The sequence below is a fragment of the Passer domesticus genome, chromosome 2 (genome assembly GCF_036417665.1).
Source record: "Passer domesticus isolate bPasDom1 chromosome 2, bPasDom1.hap1, whole genome shotgun sequence".
Taxonomy (NCBI): Eukaryota; Metazoa; Chordata; class Aves; order Passeriformes; family Passeridae; genus Passer; species Passer domesticus.
In genome coordinates this window covers 4,555,095-4,562,025 of record NC_087475.1, presented here as the reverse complement: position 1 = coordinate 4,562,025, position 6,931 = coordinate 4,555,095, and the positions used below count along the sequence as shown (strand labels likewise).

The 6,931-nt window shown below is 48.9% G+C and overlaps 1 long non-coding RNA gene across 1 annotated transcript; it reads right to left on the bottom strand.

Moving 5' to 3' along the window:
* Positions 1-4,174: 4,174 nt before the first annotated feature.
* LOC135295166 (uncharacterized) lies at positions 4,175-6,631 on the bottom strand. The gene is made up of 2 exons (XR_010357190.1): positions 5,962-6,631; positions 4,175-4,462 (listed from the first exon to the last, which is right to left on the bottom strand). It is a non-coding gene; the product is annotated as an uncharacterized LOC135295166 (long non-coding RNA).
* Between the last annotated feature and the right edge of the window lie 300 nt (positions 6,632-6,931).

Genomic DNA, 6,931 nt, shown 5'->3' with positions numbered 1-6,931 from the left:
GAAAGTCAACCCTCGTTATTCTGCACGCCACAGGACACACTTTTTTCTTCCCCAAAATAGTTGAAGAAACCTGGGTTTGCTCTGCTGTACAATGAGACCTGAACACGATCACATTTCTCAAAGGAAAATTAAACATTTCCATGCCCAGCTATGAGCAGCAGGATATTGCTACACTCTCAGTGTTTCCTGGAGCATGAAGACAAAATCAGACTAGCAAAAGGGATTAGTTTTGGAAGTTGGTTGTCTTTTGTAAAGCGAGAAAGATTATTTCAGGGAACAATTCCAAGTCAAACCCTGACTTAATCACTCTGGATCACCTGAGAGAATCTTGTCTTTCTCCAGGAATTCCAGACTAGCCTGAGAAGTCGAAGCAGCAATGCTGGGTGCCTGTAATTAGGTACAATGAACACTCCCCACCACACCCGTTCTTATTTCCCAGAGCACTAAAGGTGGGCATTTTAACATCAGCTGCTGCAGAGAAATCTGCAAAACACGTGCCAGCAGTTTTGAGACAGAACTTCATGTAGTGAAGACCTCCCTTTGTAAAAGGATAGGACCATATGGCCCAGCATGCCAGATCGAAGCTATATAAACTTATATAAGCCTCTGCTGCTGCTGTACACCACAGGCTCAGTCTAACTAAGGAACAGCACTTTGTTCTGAAAGAATTTGCCTGGATACCTAACTGGCACTAATATCCTCAGAAACTACGAGAACTGAGGTTAGTGAAGACTCCAATTTGTCAGGAATTTAGCACATCTTTTAGTGAAACATTTACCCTCTTTGCTCAGAACCCCACAAGCAAACCAATCTGAACTCCTGGAGGTGCAGTTTGTTCTGAATTTGGCAGCAGCAGTTCCTCAATTGTCATGAATAGGTAAGGAGGGAATGATTAATCCGTGAATTAAATTTGGACATCAATCCCCATCTTCTAGGCAGGAACTGTTTGTTGGTTTGGGTTTGTTTTGTTTTTGGTTTTTTTGGTTTTTTTTTATTAAATTGAATTGAAAATTATTATGAATCACAGAATCCCAGGATAGTTTGGGTTGGAAAGGACCTTAAAGCCATTCAATACCTCTGCCATGGCAGGGACACCTTCCACTGTGCCAGGCTGCTCCAAGCCCCAGTGTCCAACCTGGCCTTGGGCACTGCCAGGGATCCAGGGGCAGCCACAGCTGCTCTGGGCACCCTGTGCCAGGGCCTGCCCACCCTGCCAGTAAATATATCAATACACTACCATGTATCTGAAATTTCTGACTGAAATGGACATCCATTTTCTGACTCAGCTTTGTCTTTTCATGCTGATTTTGCCTTTTTTCCCCCCCATTTTTGGGTCTCAAATAAAAAGCTAAGCCAAACCAGGATGTGAATTTACAGACTGCATGCCAAATAATCAAGCAGTACTGGGGTGTGTCCTTGATCAAGTAGCTGGAGGTGACCTCAGCGCTTGCAAACCTGTATGAACATCTGGAGAAACATCTGGATAAGCAGGAATAGAGAAAAGCATCTATCTATCCCCAGGAGCAGCTGAGGGAGCTGGAAAGAGGCTCATACTGGAGGGGGTTCAGATTGGAGGAGGCTCAGGGGGGACGTTGTGGCTCTGCACAAGTCCCTGCCAGGAGGGGACAGCCGGGGGGGTCAGGCTCTGCTGCCGTGTCCCAAGGGAAAGGAGGAGAGGAAATGGCCTCAAATGGCACCAGGGGAGGCTCAGGTTGGCAACTGGGAAAGAAAATTTCTCTGGCAGAGTGGTCAGGCCTTGGGCTGAGCTGCCCAGGGAGGTTTGGAGTCACTGTCTGTAGGAGTGCTCAGGAGGAGTCTGGATGTGGCCCTGGGGATGTCATTTTGGGGTGATGCTGGTGGGGCTGGGGTGGCACTGGATGATCCTGAAGGGCTCTTCCCATCCTGATGATACTGTGTTTCCATCACTGATACTTTACTGACATTTGCCCAGTCTCTGGTTCATTTCTCAGCTTGTTTTCCATGAATGTGTTTCAGGAACCCCCAGAGCTTGAGACCTTGACAGAGAAGATGGTGCCTGAGCAGCCTGACATGGGGACACTGCTGCCTGTCCCTTTTCCTGTTGCACTGATGTCGTGGTTTGGCCCGGAAATGTGTTTTTGGAAAGGTCTAAGTCGGGCCAATCAGTGGCCAAATTCAAAATTGGCATGTGATATGGCCACTGAGGATCTGGATACGCCTCTGAGAACACGCGGGGGTTAAAAGCAGGAGATTCCCAGAGAACTTCCTCTTTGGGAATCCGGCGTTGGTGAGTAGAGTCTGGACCTCTCCCCTGCCCAGCTGCGCCTGGGTGGGGCAGGGGAGGCCATGATGGGGAGGAGGCCGGGAGCCCCAAAAGGTGCAGAGGTGGAGGAGAACATGCAGGGGTTGATGAGAATTGAGATGTCTGGGCAGCCCCCCCCGGAGAGAGAGACAGAAGTTGTGCTGGCAACTCAGCCGGCCAGAAGCGGGGGATGCGTCGAGAGAAGGTGCCCGGCAGATGTGGGAGTCCTTGGGCAGGCAGAGTTGAAGATTTTAACCCCTTTGTAGACTAATAGAAACCTTACAAATACTGAATCCTCCTGAATCAGGATGAGGTGAGAGAGAGATGAGAGATGGGCAAGCGTGAGGAAAGCTGGAAGAGAGAAGAATCCTGAGTGGAAGAGATGATGGAGTGGCCTTGGGCTGGACTCTTTCTTGTATAGCCATGGACAGACCCGTGTTTTTTTCCCTGTGACCCAGAGACTGTATTTAGGGGGAGGCAACACCCGGGAGTCAAGAGTGAAGCAGCAGCGTGAACAGAGACGGCTGAAGGGGGTGTGGGATGCCCTCTGTCTCCACGGAGAGGAAGATCTCTGTTCATGAGGCCCCTCGGCCCCAGGGGGTGAAATTTGGGGGGGACTGGTGTCCCAAGAGTTGAGAGACTGCTGCTTCTGGAAGTGGGTGGAGCATCTTTAAACGGGGAGCCCTAAAGGCAGTCCTGGCCCGTGTCCAGTGGTGAGAGCACTGGACATGGGGGGGGGAGAAGTCACGAGGGCCGATGTTCTTTGGGTGGGGCCATGGGTGACACGGAAGCACAGGAGGTTTTAATTGTGCTTCCGGGGGAGGCCCATGAGGCAAGGGGGGACTCCTCTCTCCCTGATGGATTTGAGGGTTGATAATTTGAGGGGTGGTGGATCTCTGGAGAAAAGGGAGGGGGAGGAGGAAGGTATCTGGAAGGTTTTCATTCTTAGTTTAGTATGTGTTCCTTTCTAGATTTGTAATAAATAAAGTGTTATGTTTTTTTCCTCCATCCCCGAATGAGAGCCTGCTTTGTTCTGTTCCCGGGTCACATCTCACAGCCACCATTTTGAAAATATACCCTTCATGGGGGCCCTGGCATTGTGCCAGGGTCAAACCATGACAACTGACCATGCTTTTCTGGGTGTACCTAAATCTGCTTTGTGAAGATACCCCCCTAGAGCAGCATTTCATACTTGTGTCACCACATGCAGAGGGTGCAGCTGTTTTCTGGGCAGGTTCAGCCTGCAGAGAGAGCAGTGGCTCTGTGGAACTGGGCAGCCTGTGCCTTCTGCAGTGTTTCTGGTACAGGACACTGGTTTTCCCTGCCAGCAATATCATCCCAGTGTCCTCACACTGCTGGGCACACACAGAGTCAGCTGAATTTCCTTCCAAGGGCAGAGCCCATCAGCAGGAGTGTTTTTGCTGTTTTGAAGAACACAGAGGTTATTTTTTCTGTTAAATATTCTTATGAATTGAACCCATCCCAGATGTGTCCACTGGAGCTTTGAGGCAGTGCTAGTGCTCTGTTTTCAGTAAGATCATGCCTTTACTTCCTCTGTGCCCACAGCATCCTTCCTGTGATTTCTGATGAGAATTTGAATGACAATTCAAAATTTCATCTACATTGCACACTTTGGCTACAAACCTTAGCCCAGCAAACCTCCTAGCCTGGTCTTACACCCAAACCATGGGGGGAGATACATGCCCAAGGACCAGCCAAGCCAAGCCTTGCTCAGCTGCAGCTGCTGAGCTGTTCCCTGCAGGAGAAGGAAGATTCCAGCACAGATTTAGTCACCAACCTCTATATGATTTGTAATCTTGTCCCAAACCCTTTTTACTGCTGGCAATTCTGGAAATTGCAGCTGTAAGACAATTGCCAAAGCTCAGGCTTCACTTGAAACTGTCATCTCTTAATTTATTATTTTTGTTGGGATGCAGCTCTGTAAGAACCACTGTTGGAGGTAGTTCAGCAGCTTCTGGTGCACTTGACTTTGCATAAGTGGAACTGTTCCTCCCAATTCTCTGCTGCTGCAGCTGATCTTCATGTCCCCAGTGCCCAAATGTCTTTTGTCATTCTGTCCTTTTGTTCCTCTGTCTGGTGCCCAGGCTGCACACTGAGGAGGAGAGAGGTTCACCCAGAAGATGATGAGGTAATATTGTTCCCCTGCAGAGATGTCCAGCTCTGAACAAATAAGACAAAACAGCAAAGGTCTAGAGATGGTCAGCAAACAGAGTCCAGAATCAAGGGCAGAGATAACATCTGACAGCTTTTTGGCCAGGGGTGTAGTGCCAGGTGCTGATCTGTGAGCTTTTGGGAATAGTCTTCATCTCTGATCCTATGGAGCTGCCAGTTCTTAGGGGAGGGGCTGCTGCTTCTTGCAGGTTTGAGTCGAGGAGGGGACTCTGCTGGGCCAACCACCTCCAGCAGACCTGTGTGCTGGACTGTTGGAATGTTGGGGGACACAAGGCAGATGAGGGACTTTGGACCTGGTCAACATAAGAGATTTGATAACAGGATGCCTTGGCAAAAGCAAAGGGAACTTTGAAAATTAGACCTAGATTGCAAGAAGATTAAATCAAACGGGTTTTCTGGGAAAAGAAAATCCCATTAAACTCTGCAAGTGACGTTGTTAAATCTCTGCAAGAGGTGTTGTTATATGCAGAAGTTTGTGTATGTGATTGTAACCTAATCACTGTAGTACACATTACTAGTCTCTCTGAAGCAGTATATAAGTGCTTGTATCCCACAATAAATAGGATTCTGATCACTGAGTCAGTCTTCCCCATCTCTCTCCATCGCCAACACAGGACCTGCATTAAAAAAACTCCTTGGAAGCACCAGAACCCTGGCTTCAGGGATGTGCCACATTCTCCTGTGTGTGTGGATGCATAACCTCTGCTGCCCCCTCTGAGGTGCCCTCCACTTTTCAGCCTCTGTGACCTTGCAAGTGCAGCCCAATCCATGGCACAGCACAGAGGGCTGAGTTCTGGGGCTGCTGCCACTGCTTCTTCCTCTCTTTCAAGCCCAGCTGGATCCCTTTGCTCTCCCTTCCTCCCTGCACATCGCATCCTAACATTTGCCCTGAAATTACAGAGCTGCTCAAAAGACATAATGATGAGAGCAGCACAGAAGTCCACAATGCTTTGTGACTTTTCCCCTGAGTGCCAGAGAACTGTAAAGCAGCACCAGGTACAGGCTGCAGACTGATTTCCTTTGGAACACTGTGCCTGTGTATCAGAGAAATCCTACTTTGAACCTGGATATTAGGGCTGTGAATGTGGCTGCTTCCTAGTAATTCCCCACCTCCCTGCAGCACTGTGCCTTGTCACAGTGGGATGTGGCATTAATCACTGCTGTACTTCACCTGGAGCCTCATTTAATAGGGTTTTGTTGAATAAGTCAGAAAGCAAAGCCCAGGTAGCTTTCCAATTACAAAATGCCTCAGTGATGTGCATCCCAGCTTAGCCAGTGGCTCTTTTCTTTCCTTCTTCCCTCCTTTTTTTTTTATTTTTTATTTTTTTTAGCAGGCATTTGGGTTCTTCACAGCACTTAATTGCCTTCATCAAGAGAGATGTTAGTTGTCAGTAATCATTGCTTGTCCACATGAATGAGCAAGGAGAACCACACTACGTTGCTGAGGAGCCCATGGGCTTGGCAGAAAAGCTCTAGGAATCACTTACTGAGGGAAGAAAAGCTCATGTTGCTGCACTATTTGGTTTGCTTCCATTCCCTTATTTGCCTGAAATGTTTACTGAGCACAGTCGTGCTTGTCTTGGAGGCTGGAACCAGTTAATTTTCCTCTTTTTACTCTCTTTCTTGCAATTCTCTGCTCTGGCCTCAGGAATTGCAACACCAAGAAAGCAAAGTGGTGTTCACAGGTTGCATCAAGTTCAGATTTTGTGTGGTTTTTGAAAGAGATTTTTTTTGGCAATTCTGCCCTGCTCAGGTGAGAGCCCACCTGAGAGCTGCCCCAGGCCTGTCCCAGCCCAGGAGGAGCTGGAGCTGCTGCAGAGAGCCCAGAGGAGGCTCCAGGATGAGCAGAGGGATGGAGCAGCTCTGCTGGCAGCAAAGGCTGGCACAGCTGGCATTGTTCACCTGCACAGGAGAAGCTTTGGGCTGAGCTCAGGGTGGCCTTGCAGGGCCTGCAGGAGCCCCAGGAAAGCTGGAGAGAGACAATTTCCAGGGCATGCAGGGACAGCACACAGGGAATGGCTGCCAGTGCCAGAGGGCAGGGCTGGATGGGAGCTTGGAAATGAGGAATTGTTCCCTGTGAGGGTGGGCAGGGGCTGGGATGGAATTGCCAGAGCAGCTGGGGCTGCCCCTGGATCCCTGGCAGTGCCCAAGGCCAGGTTGGACACTGGGGCTGGAGCAGCCTGGCACAGTGGAAGGTGTCCCTGCCATGGCAGGGTAGGAATGAGATGAACTTCGAAGTTCCTTCCAACCCAAACATTCCATGATTCTATGACACTGTCACAGTACAGGTGATACCAATTTCATTGATAACAACAGACCAGAGCTTTTGTTTGCAGTGTTATTTGAAGGAAATCACAGCTTTTGTGTAGCAAATTCACTTCTCCACTCTGTGTAGAAATTCCTTTCATAGCAAAGAGTTATTGATGGGAAACCAGAACTGAAATTTAACAGATGCAG